Source organism: Narcine bancroftii, chromosome 1 (assembly GCF_036971445.1).
Source record: "Narcine bancroftii isolate sNarBan1 chromosome 1, sNarBan1.hap1, whole genome shotgun sequence".
In the NCBI taxonomy this organism is placed as follows: domain Eukaryota; kingdom Metazoa; phylum Chordata; class Chondrichthyes; order Torpediniformes; family Narcinidae; genus Narcine; species Narcine bancroftii.
In genome coordinates, this window is record NC_091469.1 from 146,644,442 (window position 1) to 146,662,249 (window position 17,808).

The window sequence follows — 17,808 nt, forward strand, 5'->3', positions numbered from 1 at the left end:
TGTGCTGCAGGCAGGAGGCAGGTTCAAGACGATCTTTGAAGAGTCTATTAGGTGAGTGGAACTGAGAAAACCGGAGGGCTATGCAGGTGGGAAAATCTACGCAGTTGTTAGAATATTAGGTCGGCAAAACACTATGGGCCCTAGGGCCTATACTGTGCTGTAGATTTCAGTGCTCTATGTTCATCCCATTCTCACTATAAATACTTGTGTCACTATTTCTTACGAGAAATAGTTAAGACGTTTGGGTCTAAAGTGCATTGGAGTTCAGAAGATTGAGGGAGAATCTAATTATTAAGAGGTCCTCTCAGAGAGTAGAGGTTTACCCTCAAGGGGAAATCTGAAACTAATGATATAGGCAGAGCGACTCCATCGGCGATGATAAGGAATTACTTTTCTTATTGGTTTGTGACTCTTCGAATTCTCTCCGACAGAGAACTATGAAAGTAGTCATTATATGTTAAGAAGACGGAGATTTAGGTCTGTGTAATACCTGCATCCACACCTCCTCCCTCACCTCGGTGCAAGGTCCCAAACAGACCTTTCAAGTGAAGCAACACTTCATCTGTACCTCCAAAGAACTCATTTACTGCATCCAATTCAGCCTCTGTGGTCTTCTCTACATTGGAGAGACCGGTCGCAGATTAGGAGATCGCTTCGCTCAGCACCTCCTCTCCGTCTACAATAAAAGTGACCTCCTGTAGCCAACCATTTCATTACTGAGTCACACTCTCAAGCTCGCATGTCTGTCCATGGCCTTTCACACTACCCCACCCTGATCACCCACAAATTGGAGGAACAGCACTTCATTTTTAATCTTTCCACCTGGCCTAGATTCCTCCCCCCTCCATCTATCATCTCCCACCCTCACCACCCCCGCCCCTTCCCCCCTTTGTTCAAATATCTCTCATGTTCCCCTACACCTTGTTGAAGGGTTACATAAAGGCATTGTTTGACCTGCAGAGTTTCTCCAGCATTTTTTCACTTAACCATGGTGTCAGCAGAATCCTGTGTTTTACCTCTATGTCTACTGAAGAATTAAGGGTGATGGCAATAGGCAGGAAAGTGTTGTGGCCGGTATCAGTTCAGCCATGATTTTATTGAGTGAAATAAAAAAATTAATACTGTTATTATTTTTCTTGTAGTGGTCTATCTGACGACATTACCTTACGCAAGTGGCAATAAATGACACTGGAGTCAGGAATCAGTACCTTTATTGTGCTTAACCACAGCTTTTATAGTTCCCTCTGCGTGTTTTACGCTGAGACTTCTGGGATGCGGTAGTGATGTTACTTTCCAGCCTTGGGTGTTGGGTGCCATAAAAAAGCGTGGGCTCTTATTCACTCGCTTTTCCTAATTGCTGGTGCCTGGCATGTAGCTGGAGGACTGGGACATTGTTGGATGCTGTGCACTCTGGTAATTGTTGTGGCTGCGCGCAATTCTGTTATACACGAGGGGCTCCCGCTACACCCCCCCCTCCAGAATCGTGACTGCCAGACGCAGGTTCCTGCTGGTAGTTCATTCTGGAGTGTCCTCTGGGACGTTTCAGAGGTGACGAGATCGGTCTTGAAAGGTCAGTGTGTGCCAGTTTCAGTCGTTCAATTGTGAACATACACTCTTGGTCCCCTACATCCAAAGAAAACATTAGGGTTAGGGTTACACCTTTTCGCATGATCACCATAAAGGGCCCCTCATATGGGCATTGAAATGCTGAGTCTTTCTGACCTTTCCTATCCATCACGAATTCCACAGTCAGTAGGTTGTGTGGCACCTGATGCTTGGAACTCCCGTGAAAAGCCATGGGATAGGGTTGTTCTGCCTTATTGCTATCTCTCACAAGACGTAAAATATCCAAGTCAGCTGTCCCATTTATGTCACCATCGAAATGTATGTGACATGGAATGGATAGTGGAATTCCAGAGATCATCTCAGCAGTCGAAACTGGCAATCCTTCCTTTGGTGGTGTACGTATTCCCAACAGCACCCATGGTAATTCGTCCATCCAGTTCGGCCCCTGCAGTCTCACCTTAAGTGCCAACATTAAATGCCTATGTTACCATTCCACAAGTCCATTTGATTGAGGATGATAGGGTGTTGTGTGGTGTAATTTACTTCCACAGAAGTTTGAAATCTGTGTCCACAGGTAGGAAGTGAACTGCGTACCTCTATCCGAAGTGATGTGAGTAGGTACACCAAATCGTCCAACCCAATTAAAAATAAAGGTCCATGCACACGTCTCCGTGTCTGCTGCCTGCATAGGGATTGCTTCTGCCCAACGACTAAAACAATCAATAACAGTAAATAAATATCTTATCCCTTGACAGACCGGCAAAGGTCCAACTACATCCACGTGGACGTGCTGAAATTTCGCATGCACCGTTGAGAATCTCTCAGGCGGCAAACTCATGTGTCTGTGAATTTTAGCTTTTTGGCACTGAAGGCAAGTTTTGGCCCAAAGGGTGACATCTCTCTTTAGACCGTGCCACACATAATGATTTGACACTAGTTTAATGTAAGATCTAATGGAAGGATGCAAAAGATTATGTATATCATCGAAGATCTTCCTGTGCCAGCTAACCGTAGAAGGGGTCTAGGGTATCCCGTGGAAATGTCGCAAAGGGGTATGGAACCACTTGCCTCAGTAGAGATTTCCTCAACCTGGAGACTTGTAATGGCTGTTTTGTAGGCTTGTACATCCTCATCCCTCTGCTGATCTTCTGCCAAATGTGTCGTGACGATTCCACCCTGGACTGCAGAGACAGTTGGTCTCAATAGGGCATCTGCCACTGGATTGGAAAAACCAGCAATGTATTGAATGTCTGTCGTGAACTCAGAGATGAACGACAATTGGCATTGCTGCCTTGTGGACCATGGGTCAGATATCATACTCATGGCCTGCACAAGGGGTTTATGATCAGTAAAGGCCATAAACACTCGACCCTCCAGCATGTACCTGAAATGGTGCACCGCCAAATACAACAACAGTAATTCTCAGTCGAATGTACTATATCTCATCTCTGTAGGTCGAAGATGTCTGCTATAAAATGCAAGTGGCACCCATTGTCCTTTTGCATGTTGTTGCAACACTGCACCAATTGCATGGTCGGATGTGTCTGTAGTTAGCGAGAGGGGAGCTTCATGATCTGGGTGGGCAAGACTTGCCACAGATGTCAAAGAATCCTTGGTTCTTTCGAAAGCAATGTTCGCTCCCTCATCCCAATGCAATATATTTGATCTTTTTCTATTTAATAGGTCAAACAGTGGGCGCATCACGGCTGCCGCTCCTCTAATTAAACGATGGTAAAAGGTAACCATTCCTATGAATCGTTGCAAATCCTTCTGAGTAAGTGGTCGGGGAAACTTGAGAATGGCAATCACTTTGTCTGGCAATGGTATAATTCCAGAACGAGAAATCCTGTGGCCGAGAAAATCAATTGCAGCTGTATCGAATTGGCAATTTGTGGGGTTGACTGAAAGGCCAAAATCCTGTAATGTAGTGAACGGGAGATGGAGGTGTCGTTTATGCGATTCCTCATCGGGCCTCGCTTTGAGGGATGTCATCCAAACATACGAGGGTTCCTTCTAAGTCCCTAGTGTCAATGTCCATCAATCTTTGAAATGTCTGGGCTGCGTTCTTCAAACCAAACGGCATTCTAATAAATTCAAAGAGACCAAAGGGGGTTATAATATCCATCTTTGCAACATCCACAGGGTGAACTGGAATCTGATAGTATCTCTTCACTAAATCCACTTTGGAAAATATGTTAGTGTTAGCTAACCGTGCTGAAAAATCCTGAATATGAGGAATTGGATAGCGATCGGGGATGGTTATATCATTCAACCGCCTATAGTCCCCACATGGCCGCCAACCACCGCAGTTTTTAGGCACCATGTGAAGGGGTGAAGCCCATGGACTTTTGGACCTGCATACCACCCCTAATTCCTCCATTACTGTGAACTCTGCTCTTGCAATTGCAAGCTTGTCCTTTGGAAGCCTACGAGCCCTAGAATAAACAGGTGTTCCAGTTGTACCAATGTAATGATCTACTCCAGGCCGCGGCTCATTATCCTGAAAATTAGTCGTCAATAGTCCCGGGAACTCTTTAAGTATCGAGGCTTATGCATTCTGCAGAATCGCGTGAACTCTTACCGGTTGGAACAAACGATGCGTTCTTTTAAGGGGAAAACTTTGGAAGTTAGCCATGTTTATCAGATGGCATTTATGTATATCAACCAGGAGACCGTGCTCTCTCAAAAAATCTGCACCTAACAGGGGAAAACCTACTAAGGCCACCATGCATTTCCAGTAGAATACCGCTGAACCCGTATGTATCATGACCTTCTTCATTCCGGAAGTAGGAATCGTGGTACCATTAACTGCTGAATGTGGTGGAGTACGTGCACATTGTGCCAACTCTAACTGTGTTGGAGGAACAATACTGAACTCAACTCCCGTATCTATCGAGTAATCCACCCCCAAAATCACGTCATGTAAATAAAGTTGACCTTGTTCTGTGCCAACTGCCGAAATCACTAATGGTAGTTGACGGGTCCGTTTCCCGGACGAGGTGGTGGACCTGGGTAAGTGCAAGGACTCTTACATCTATAGGCGGAGCGACTCCATCGGCGATGATAAAAACAGTATCCGGAACTTTTGTTTCCTTGATCAGGACGTGGTTGCTGTACTGCCGGTGGCCTTGGTATTTCGGGGGGCTCGGACAACACAGCCGCACAGATCTGCAATCTGTTAGCCTGTGGAAGGCCATAAAGTCGGTCGGCCTCTCTTGCTACCACATGCAGTTCTGCAAAATTCACGTGCACCACACCCGCTGCGACACGCACTGGTAATTTCGATAAAAACATTGCCCTGAAAAGAAAGCAATCCGTATGGCCTGTGGCTAGTGATACCAGATCTTGCATTAACTGGGATGGACCTTGGTCCTCCAGTTCTTGCGTATTCAAAATTCAAATAGTTGCAGGTTTATTTGGGTGTAATTGGGCAGCATGGGTTTAAATGGCCAGAATCGGCTTTCACTGTGTTGCAAATAAACATTGAAATTAAAAAAATTAATAGATTCCAGCACCTGTGGTCTCTTGTGTGTTTACAGATTTGATGGTTGCCTTCAAGAGGGGTTTGCATAGAACTATGAAAGGAAAACTGAAGGGATGGGAAGATAAAGCAGATGAATGGGATGAACTGGGCTGTCTTACAAATGAGCAACGTGATGGATAGTGTGAGTCTTGAGATCCTATCAGTCCTGTCAGTCAACATCAAAACTACGAGCCTAAAGAGGAATAAAAATCATGTGCTACTCTCCATATTTACGGATAAGAATCACTTAAAATAATATGCAGCAAATAATTAGAAATGGCGATTTCTGAAGAGAGGTGGACATCTGCTTTTCACAGTACAATATCCTTAGTCTGGGCCAACTGTTAAAATGAGAGTCATGGATTGTCAAAGTGAAAGATCACGGAGGGTTGGAGAAGGAGCAGGGAATGTGTAAGGTGGGCACTGTTAAATAACAGGAGCTGGCGAACTGAGGCAAATGGACCTCTTCGATGACTCTCTGCAAAGGGATATCAAATGAAAAAAGTTTAAGGTTAATTGAGGATGGGCAGTCAATGCTGGCCCAGCCTTCACATGGATGCCCACATTCTGTGATTGAATAAATTAACCCAAAGGTCAAGGTCTTCCTTTGTGAACACAGTTCTCTCTGCATTTGGGCCCCTGTGATTCGCGCGATAAAGTACAACATGACAAAAGATATTACTGGTTTGTGATAGGAAGCTCTATTGAAAACCCACATGCACAGAGGAGAGTGAGAGAGAGAAAGAGGACATGATATGCTGCCAGAAGGTAACAAGGGAGCAATTATTTCTTCTCATTTTCAATTAATCCACAAAATATCTTTTTCATTGTTGGTGTAGATTAATTGATTTAAACAGTTGCCACAGCGTGCTTGGGTTACGTCAGTGGGTGGGTATGTTGTTCACCACTTGGAAACTTGGAGGCAGATGGCATTCAAGTAAGATTTGCATTTACACAATCAATTTGTCATGTGTCTTCAAGCCTTATAAAAAAAATAGAATACCAGTGTCCAATGGAGCGATCGGGGCAAATATTTAATAGCCCCAGTCAAAGTCAGAGACAATTCTAGCTGAGCTACTGAGCATTGAATGGAATAAAGGACAATCTCGAGCCTTGGGCGTGCTCTGCCCAGATCGAGGCTGAGCTGACTGCTATAATCCCATAATCCTGTTGGTAAATGAAAATGAAAGGAGTCACAGAGAAATGCAGTAGAGAAGCCAGCCCTTCGGCCCACTGAGTCAATGCTGGCCCAACTGTTGCTCTTGAGGCCAAAGGAAAATCACTTCCTCCTCATCTCTGTTCTAATTCTACTGCCCTGAATCTTGAGGCTATGTTCCCTAGTTCAAGTCTGCCCCACCAATGTGAACAACTTAACCAACTTCTATTTTATCTATGCCTTTCACAATTTTATAGTTTCTATAAGATCCCCTCTTATTCTTCTAAATTCAGCAACTCAAACTCTCCTCATAGGCTAACCCCTTCATCCCTGGAATCAACCTGGTGAGCCTTCTCTGCACCACCTCCAAAGTCAGTACATCCTTCCTCAAGTAAGGAGACCAGAATTTTAAGCAGTACTCCAGAAGTAGTCACACGGTTACAGTATGTCCTCCCTGCTCTTAAATTCTATCCCTCCAGCAAAGAAGGCTAACATCCCATCTGTTCTCTTGACATCCACAAACCAAACAGTTTGCTTCTCCTCTAAATTTAGTGTCATCAACAAACTTAGATGCACTACACTCTGTCCCAGCTTCCCGATGGTTAGCGTATATCGTGAACAGTTGCGGGCCCAGCACTGACCACTGCTCACCTCAGATTGCCAAACAGAAAAAAGACCCCTGTACCCAAACTCTCTGCTTTCTTTTGGTTAACCAATCTTCAATCCATGCTCATACGTCACCCCTCAACTAAGTCTTTCATGCGGCACCTCTTTGAATGCCTTCTGGAAATCCAGGCAAACAATATCCACCTGTTTGCCTCTATGAAGCACTGTTGTTATATCCTCAAATAACTCCAATAAATTTGTCAAACCTTTCAGCCCTTTGCTGAATCCATGTTTCATTCACCTGATCGATCTATTTCCCTCCAGATGTCAGTCCATGGTCTCATGCAGTGCCAAATTGGAGGAACAACACCAATTATTCCATCTGGGATACAAGCACTTTTGTGTACTATGAAAGATATTTGAACAGGTGCATGGATCGAAAAGGTTCGGAAGGACAAGGGATAAATGCAGGCAAATAGAACAAGCTTATGTATACAACTTGGTTAGCATGGACATGTTGGGATGAAGGGCCTGCTTCTCTGCAGTACACCACTAATTGGTTGACAGCTGATCTGAATTTTAACTCCCATCTAACTTCACTCAGAATGTTACTGTGAAACAGATTGCTTTCTGGAGGCTTTGCCTTCTCCCTTTGTTCCAGATTCTCCCAACCCAAGTAAATAGAATTTCTCTCCAGTTGCTCCGGAGTGGTATCACTTAATCTTCTTTAAAGTCCTGAGCCTGATATCATCTTAACCTTTTTATAGCTGTTGGTGTTGAATAGTAATGACTTTTTTCATGACAACGGAAAGAGCCAATCAGGGCTTTGTAAAGGGTATTGGACAGGCCCTTGAGGAAAGTAATATGGAGAGCTGTGGGGTAAATGTGTAAAAACACACTGAAATGCTGGAGGAACTCAGCCCGTCTTTTTAGCATCTATAGGAGAGAAAGATATATTACCGATGTTTTGGGCCTGAGCCTTTCTTCAAGGAATAAACAGAATAATCCAGGAAGTCTCAGAAAGTCTCATTATTCAAACGATAGAGATGAATCCAGACGAACAGAAAGTGTTCATTGGATATGATAAGGGATGTCTGCGCGAAAGGAGACAGGGAATAGAGAGACGACAGGGGAAGAGGGGGTGGAAGGAGCGTTTAACGAAAGCCAGAGAAGTCGGTATGTGAATGTACATGGTTCTTTCTCAAAGAGCCAACACAGATGGATGGGTCACATGATTTCCTTTTGAGCTCTAATAATGCTGTGTTTTAACCTTCAGCTTTCAACAAAACCCAGCATTCGCAATAAAATACCCTGTAAACAGCCAGCAAAAAAAATTACGGAAAATAAATTGGCAAAAAATACGAAAATTTAAAATTAGCGCTCCATTGCGGTAAAGTTCACCAGTCACACAACACACAGTCTCAAGCATCTGGAAAATACAAACCTATCCGGCATCTACCAATCCCCAGAGGTGCCAGATACCAGGAGTTTTACTGCATGACACAGCTCTTCAGCACATAACATAGAACAGAGTAACAGCACTGATTTACCACAGCTTACAAACAAAGAAGAATACGTTCACTGGTTTCTTTCAGCCACACCACGAAGTCGACTTTCTTTTATCATTCACGAGACACAAAATTGCATTCTTCAACTCCCCAAATGCCACCCAGATAAATCTCTCTGACCTTCTCATCGGCTCACCACCAAATGGGCGATCCTGACCCTCTCACTCTCCTCCTCCTCCTGCACCTGAGATTCATCACCCATATACTGACGCGTAACACATACGTGCCTGTGCGCTATTACCCCTGTGCATTACATCACAAAATCATCAGAGATGGACAGTACTACTCCCGATGAAGTTAAGTACGTGGCCGCGACAACATCCCCCACCCCCCAGCCTCTGAGTCATGCAAGGAAGAGACTGATTTGAACTGTCCCGTTACGTAACAGTTCGGAGGGCTGACAGTTTGACCCAACCTCGTACAACAGAGCAAGACAGGCAATGCACAGTCTGACTAGTAAGAGTGCAACCGGTCCCTCTGACTTTAGCTCAACCTGTCGATGGAAACTGTCAGCATTTTCATTCTTGTCAATCACAAAAGTCTTTGGTTGGCATCACAAACCAGTAAATGGGCTGAAGTGGTTTGCGAACAGTATCCTGCAGGAGGAACACGTGAGTACAGCGTTGTAAATCATTCGGCACTAATACTGCAGGTGATGCCTCCTGCATAGGAGTAGGTTGGAGTGATCTCGTGTTTTCCCGAAGATTATCAACATAACTAGCTGGATCATGGACTGTTGCGCTGTTGCAATTCACAAACTCATCTGGCAAGGTAAATGTAGTGCCATTTACTAGCTCGGCCCCTAAACATCCATGATCTGCCTTAAGAGCTGTACACACTCCAAGAGGAAACACGGGCAAACATTTGCTCCACGTAGATGCATCACATCTGCTGTTAATCCTGCCTTCAATTGTTGATGGAAACGCTCAACGAGGCTGTTGATCTGTGGATGTTAAGATCTAGTGCGAATACAGGTGTGCCCAGAAGATTAGTGAGAGCTGGGAACAATGCCAATGTGAATTGAAACCCTCAATCCATTGTAATAGTGACTGGACACTGAAAGACGGAATCCATTGATCCACAAAAGCCCTAGCGACCATCTCTGCATAGATGTCAGTGATAAAAATTGCCTCCTGCCTCCTGCCACCTGGTAGTCCAGGCGTCACATGTAAGTAGATAAGTACATCCCTGAGATAGGGGAATCGGGCCTATACAGTCTAAGTGAACATGCTAGAAATGGGAATCTGGAACAACAAAATCCCCATCTTGGATTTTGTGTCTGGAGACCTTTTAGAGCATGAACACGGCAAGCAAGTCCTTGCCTATAATCCAACATCCCTTTTAACATGAGGCCAAGTAAAACGTTCCGTAACTAGTTTGATTGATGCTCTTCCACCAGGATGAGATAGATTGTAAAGAGACGCAAGAATCTCCCGCCTTATAGCCGCTGGCACACAAGACCTAGACTTTGCTGTGGAAAAATCGCTGACTAACTTTTCCCCCTGATTCATCCAGGGTCACATCTCGAAGATGGAGACCAGAGTTGTTCTGCCAACTGATCAAGGGTGGACATTCGGAAGACACTCAGCAAATGCTCTTGAACATGACGAGGTAAACATCTGTTTCCAAAAATCGCCTTCGACCGGGTGTGTTCCAGCTAACCTGTGCCACCTTCTCAACAACCATAACGGTTGCCTATCGCTTAGGCAATGGCCTGATGAAGGTAAGAATGCGACCATGACAACAGTACAGCACTGGTACATGCCCTTTCTCTGCATTTTCATGTGTCTTTCCTGAAGCCTGTTAAAGCTCTACCATCACATCCTTCCAGCACTGCCCCGGGCAGCTTGTTTCAACAACCCAGGACTTTCTGCGTAAAAGCCCCACACATTTCCTCTAAATGTTCCCACTCTCATCTTACGTGCATGACATTTTTACCCAGGAATAAAGATTCTGAGTGTGTAGTCCATCAATGCCTCTCATCATTTCATAAACTCCCTGTTAGATTCCACCCCCCCCCCCACCCCCAATCTCTGATGCTCCAGAAAGAGAGTTCAGTTGTGTCCAAATTCTTTTAGCTCATATCCTCTAATCCAGGCAACTTCCTGGTAAACCTCTTCTGAACCCTCTCCAAAACCTCCACATCTTTCCTGTAATGGAGTAGTCAGTGCTCCAAATGAAGCTTAACCAAAGTTTTATGTAACTGCATCACAACTTCTTTACTCTTATATTCAACACACTTTAGCACCTCATCACTTGTGTGGCCACTTTCAAGGAGCAATGGTCTTACATCCCCACTGCCTCTGGTTATCAAAGATTTAAGAGTCCTGCCATGAACTGTATACTTTCCCCTCACATTTACCTCCCAAATGCATCACCTCACACTTCTTCAGATTGAAGTCCACTAACCATTTCTCTGCTCATAACTGTAAATGATCTGTGTCCTGCTTGAATTAAACTAGTCGTTGTAGTAAACCACTATATGTATGTTTGGATGTGCTGTATATATACTCGAGCTGGCAGAGTCTGCAAGCATCGAATCCATGCTGCTGAAGACCCAACTGGGTCGGTCACGTCTCCAGAATGGAGGACCGTCGCCTTCCCAAGATCGTGTTCTATGGTGAGCTCTCCACTGGCCACCGAGACAGAGGTGCACCAAAGAAGAGGTACAAGGACTACTTAAAGAAATATCTTGGTGCCTGCCACATTGACCACCGCCAGTGGTCTGATATCGCCTCCAACCGTGCATCTTGGCGCCTCACAGTTTGGCGGGCAGCAACCTCCTTTGAAGAAGACCGCAGAGCCCACCTCACTGACAAAAGACAAAGGAGAAAAAACCAAACACCCAACCCCAACCCACCAATTTTCCCTTGCAACCGTGCCTGCCTGTCCTGCATCGGACTTGTCAGTCACCAACGAGCCTGCAGCAGACGTGGACATACCCTTCCATAAATCTTCGTCCGCGAAGCCAAGCCAAAGAAAGATTTATATATGTGGATGCGCTAGGACACGCCCCTTTGCTGACAGTGCCTGAGGCTCCTCCCACTGCCCCCTGAATAAAGGCAACTGTGCCACAGCCCCTTCCTCAGTCATGGACGGATCTCCATTCTGTTGTGAATAAAAGTCGATCAGTTTCCCTACAACTTCAAGTCTTTGAAGCTATTGAAGGTGCATCAATTTTATTCACCACAGTTTTTTTTTGATAATGGGGCATATCCTGCAGGCCTCCTCTACTATCATCCAATCAGAAGAATGAAAGGCTGCAAGTATTGTATTGCCGGGTCCGCCCCCGGTATACTCGATGATCTCGGATGCCCTGGCATACCCAGCAGCAATGGATATACTGAAATGTCAGTACTAGAGGAAGGTAAACGAGGTCTACACTCGGCACCTCCTGGGTAGCCGTAAGCAGCGACCCAGGGAATCAAGCACTGAGTATCTTCTGGCCCTGAGAGCTCTCAGATTGGCCTATGACTGCAAGGCTGTGACGGCCGCGGGAACATGGAGGACCTGATCAGAAGTGCCTATGTCACAGGCATAAGATCCAGCTACATCCGATAGAGACTGTTGGAGCAGGGTGAGATCAATTTACAGAAGGCTGTCAAGCTAACCGACACACTAGAGGCAGCCGTCCAAAACATGGTCGTGCACTGAGTTGACAACACAGTTACCTCGTGGTTACCACAGGAAGTGGGAGGGTTGCAAGCTTGCATCCCACCAGCGAACCGACCATGGCCTCGGTACTCCACAAGCACTCAAAGTGCTACTTCTGTGGCCTGCTCAAAGACCCGAGAAATGTTGCCTGGCCAAAGATGCAGTTTGCGCTAACTGTGGGAAGAACGGACATGATGGTAAGGTGTGTAAATCTGGGTCATCCTCTTAATCCAGCAGCTCTGTGTGGGGCTGTGGGGGTCGCTATCTTGGATGACACCATCTTCCCAACCCAGTAGTTCTGCGTGTGGGCCAAGGGAACCAAATGCCTGAACACTCCACACAAAAGGATGTTTTACTTCCCCAGGAAGTCTGCTTCAGGGACCACACTGCCATCCTGGTTGACGTCCCCAGGGCTAATCCTACTCTGAAAGCACATGAGGAGCCATAAGCCTGACCCATTGGTCAAAAGGGTCCATCTCCTCCATGCCAACCCCCAATATGTGCCATATCCCAATGGGCATGAAGACACAGTCTCCATTCAGGACTTGTTGCCCTCAGGAGTCCCCAAGACCATTCCCTACCATCCCGCACCCTCTTCATCTACCACTCCTCATGATGCACCAATGTTAGGGCATGTTACCCTTGCCCCAGTGGATGACATGTCTGATCGAGCACCATGCCATCGCCGACGGCAATGTACAGGTGTCCCAAACCAACCAAGATCTAACATCTGCACCGCAGCCAGCAGACGACCACCCGAAAGACTTAATTTGTAAGAACTTTCAATTCACTTCTTTTTAGAAACAAGGAGTTTACTTGGTTAAGCCACTGTAAATGTGTTTGGATGTGTGAGGACACCCCCCCCCTTGCTGAGTTTGCCTGAGGCTCCTTCCACTGACCCCTGAATAAAGGCGACTGTGCCACAGCACCCCTTCCTCGGTCCAGGCAGTCGACCATCATGGACGGGCATCCATTCGGTTGTGACTAAAAGCTGAACAGTTTCTCTACAGCCTCAAGTCCTTGAAGTTATTGGTGGTGCATCAGACATGCAGACAGTAATAGGCCCTCTGGCCCATGAAACTGTGCCGCCCAAATACACCAAATTAATTTACAACCCTTCCGTTTTGAAGGGTGGGAGGAAACTGATGCCCCCAGGGGAAACCCAGGCAAACACAAGGAGAAGGTGCTAACTACTTACAGTCAGCGCCGGATTCAAAACCGAGTTGCTGGCTTTGATATAGCATTGCACTCTCTGCTATGCTAACTGTGCCCCCCTGCCCCCCCCCCCCCAGGATTTGATTGCTCTCTGAGCTGTCCACAATTCCACCAATTTTTGTGTTATCCACAAAATTACAAACACACACTCCTGATTTTTTTTCATTCTCTTTTATTTACACTCCACTCCATCCTGACCCACCTGGAGAATGGGTCAGGCTGCTGTTCATCAACTTCAATGATTATTCCCCAGATTATTCCCCAGAGGCTGATGGAGAAGCTGCCTTCTTTGGGACTCAACACCACTTCTCCGTCATTGGATTCTGGGCTCCCCAACAGAAAGACCTCAGTCCATTTGAGCCAGCGCCGAACGTCAGCACCGTCACTCTGAGTAGTGGCGCGCCTCAGGGTAGCATGCACAGCCCACACCTGTTCACGCTGGTGACCCTCGACAGCAATGCCAGATCCAGCTCCAGCAGTGTCATCGAGTTTGCAGGCGACGCAACAGAATTTGGCCTCATCAACAACAATGAGTCTCACTGCAGAGAAGAGGCAGAAAATACCAAGATACAGTGCGAGAGTAACCACCTGAGCCTCAACATGGACAAGACCAAGGAGATGATTGTGCACTTCAGCAGGACCAGGAATGACCACCCTCCACTGCACATCAATAATTCAGACGCCAAGTTCCTCAGAGCCCACTTAAGAATTGACCTATCGTGGACACACAACTCCGCACTTGTCAGGAAGTCGCAACAGTGACTGCACCTCCTGAGAAGACTGAAGTGGGCAGTGCCGCCAGCCACCAGCATGTCAACCTTCTATAGGAACTCCACCAAATGCATCCTGGCCGGCTACATCACAGTGTGGTATGGCTGCTGTAGGGCAATGGATATGAGGTCAATCCATAGGACCTTGGGAGTAGCAGAGAGGATCATTGGTATCTCCCTCCCTCCTATCTATGTGATTTACCAGGATTGTTGTATGAAGAGGGTGCGTAAAATTGCGCATATTCCTAGCACCCCGCACACAGCATCCTTCACCTGCTCTGGTCAGGAAAGAGATGCAGCAATATCAGAGCCAGTACCACCAGGCTGAGAAATAGCTTCTTCCCATGGGCAGTAAGAATGGTGATGGACTGCTCACTCTGACCATCCGAGACACAACTATTTATTAAACAATATTTATTTATCTATCTAGCTATCTAAGATTTATTTATATTGTATATATATATAGATATATATATCTATATATATATGTATATAGATATATATAGATATATATATATCTATATCTATGTATATAGATATAGATATTTTGTGTGTATGTATATATAAACATGTAGAGTCTTTTGTTTTGTTCTCTGCACTTTTCTTGGAGCTGTCTGAGGGCAAAGACCATGTCAGTAGTTCCTCTGTTTGCGCGAAAGCCGCACTGTGATTCTGGGAGAACATTTTCGGCGACACTAGGTATTATTCTATTTAGGAGAATCCTAGCAAAGATTTTGCCTGCAATGGAGAGCAGTGTGATTCCCCTGTAGTTTGAGCAGTCTGATTTCTCGCTTTTGTTTTTGTACAGGGTGATGATGATGGCATCACGAAGGTCCTGAGACAGCTTTCCTTGGTCCCAGCAGAGCTTGAAAAACTCATGCAGTTTGGCATGCAGAGTTTTGCTGCCAGCCTTCCAGACCTCTGGGGGGGATTCCATCCATACCTGCTGCTTTGCCACTTTTCAGTTGTTCAATTGCCTTATATGTCTCTTCCCGGGTGAGGACCTCATCCAGCTCTAGCCTTAAGGGCTGTTGAGGAAGCTGGAGCAGGATGGATTCTTGGACTGAGCGGTTGGCACTGAAAAGTGATTGGAAGTGTTCTGACCATCGGTTGAGGATGGAGATCTTGTCGCTGAGGAGGACTTTGCTTGGAGCTCTCCACTGGCCACCGAGACCAAAGAAGAGGTACAAGGACTGCCTAAAGAAATCTCTTGGTGCCTGCCACATTGACCACCGCCAGTGGGATGATATCGCCTCAAACCGTGCATCTTGGCGCCTCACAGTTCGGCGGGCAGCAACCTCCTTTGAAGAAGACCGCAGAGCCCACCTCACTGACAAAAGACAAAGGAGGAAAAACCCAACACCCAACCCCAACCAACCAATTTTCCCTTGCAACCGCTGCAACCGTGTCTGCCTGTCCCGCATCGGATTTGTCAGCCACAAACGAGCCTGCAGCTGACGTGGACATTAGCCCTCCATAAATCTTTGTCCGCGAAGCCAAGCCAAAGAAAAAAAAGATATATAAAAATATAATCTGCATATGTATTGTTTTCCTCCCTGTATGTGTGTTATGCCTGGAGGTGTGTCTGCATGTTTTGCACCAAGGACTGGAGAACACTATTTTGTCAGGTTGTACTTGTGCAATCAGACAGTAATAAACTTAAACTTGACCTTATATATATCGTTCTTCAGTCCACAGTGCAAATTAGTGCATTGAGTAAATCATATATTTACAATAAAAATGATGAATAAACAGTGGAGTCTTGGAGAGTCATTTTAGGAGTTCATTTCGTTCAGCATTCTCCCTGCCTGTGGGAAGAAGCTGCTCCTCAGCCTAGTGGTCCTCTCTCTGATATTTCTCCCTCTCTTTCCTGACAGGAGTAGCTGGAAGAGGCTGTGCGCAGGGTGGTATGGGTCCTCACTGATTTCATGAACTCTCTTAAAATGATGACTAAAAAAAATGTACATATATAAATAAACACCGCTCCCTATGGAACACCACCAGTGATATAAGCACCAGGTGACATCAGCAGCGCTCAGCTACACTGGAAATATAGCTGCATTGTTCATTATAGATGGGCTGAATGTCACCTTCGTCCACTAATATCTTGCATGATCTCACTTGCCATTTTACTTTGTGAGTATATTTCAACTTCGACTCCTTGCACCAACAGGACACACATTGCCAGGAAAACAGAACCACATACAAGGGAATAAATGAGATCTGCTAACTTTGAAAGCCCTCAGAAACAATCAGACGATATCCCCGAGGTCCTACTCATTCAGAGGGAGCTCATTCTGAATGGTGATTGAAGCTCTTTAGCTGAATGTTAGCAATCCCAGTGCACCCACTGAATAAATGTAACAGCACTCAGCTTACTTTTCGATTAATGAAGAATAAAGGAAACAGATTTCCACTGAGGGAATGACAAACATAAATCTTGCACTTTGGACAAAAGTCATTTTAAGTCAATAAATTAATCAGACTCTCAAGCTTGTTGAAACTGTTGGATTTGATCTTTCGTGCATTACTGAAGCCAAGAGCCTCCCAAGTCCCAATGGGTTTCGGATACAACATCAATTCTTTTCATCCAATCTCAAAGCATTAATTTAGGTTCCATTAACACAGGACAAATAAACATGGGTTTCTTTCAAGATTAAACAACACACAAGGAAGGAAATCAAAGACCTATACTCAGAAGGGGGACAGATTGGCCTCTAGAAACGATTACAATTGTCAAGAGGCAAATACTTACACAATCTAAGCAAGCAATATGATGTATCTTGTCTATGCTCATTTTCATCCAGTAATTGGAGAAGGGCATTTGTCTGGTCAAGTACATGAAATCTTTTAATGAGATTCTGTGACTTAACCATTTATAACCGTGCTTCGGGAAGATTGGCTTACTTCTGTAGCGGTTAGCGCAATGCTGTTATAGCACCAGCGACCTGGGTTTGAATCTGGGACTGTCTGTAAGGAGTTTCTATGTTCTCCTCATGTCTGCATGGGTTTCCGCAGGTGCTCTGGTTTCCTCCCACCTTGCAAAAAATGTACTGGAGTTCTAGGTTAATTAGGGTAATTGGGCAGCACGGACTCATGGGCCAAATGGCCAGTTACCATGTTGTATGTCTAAATTTAAAATTAAAATAGAAACATAGAAGATAGGAGCAGGAGTAGGTCATTCGACCCTTCGAGCCTGCTCCGCCATTCAACAAGATCATGGCTGATCTTAAAGTTCAGTCCCCCGACCCCGCCTTCTCTCCGTAACCTTTAATACCCTTATACTGAAGAAATGGATCTAATTCCCTCTTAAATAGATTTAATGAACCTGCCTCTACTGCCCTCTGTGGCAATGAATTCCACAGATACACCACCCTCTGGGTCAAGAAATTCCTCCTCATCTCGGTCCTAAATGGTTTGCCTATTATCCTCAAACCATGGCCCCGGGTTCTGGATTTTCCCACAATTGGAAACATCCCATCTACATCCATTCTGTCCAGTCCTGCCAGAATTTTATAGGTCTCTATGAGATCCCCTCTCAATCTTCTAAACTCCAGCGAGTACAATCCCAATTTGCGCAATCTTTCCTCATAAGTCATCCTGCCATTCCAGGTATCAGCCTGGTGAATCGCCTCTGCACTCCCTCCATTGCAAGAACATCCTTCCTTAGATAAGGTGACCAAAACTGCACACAATACTCCAGGTGGGGTCTCACCAAGGCCCTGTACAGCTGCAGTAAGGTATCCTTGT

General features: G+C 45.5%; 1 long non-coding RNA gene across 2 annotated transcripts in view; it reads left to right on the top strand.

The window, feature by feature from the left end:
- The window catches only part of LOC138764889 (uncharacterized), a 63,939-nt gene extending 48,185 nt beyond the window's left edge, over positions 1 to 15,754 (top strand). For both annotated transcript variants that reach the window (XR_011358346.1, XR_011358347.1), the window contains 2 exons: positions 9,935 to 10,142; positions 14,867 to 15,754. This is a non-coding gene — a long non-coding RNA (uncharacterized lncRNA). The remainder of the gene's footprint in view (positions 1 to 9,934; positions 10,143 to 14,866) is intronic.
- Positions 15,755 to 17,808: the final 2,054 nt, after the last annotated feature.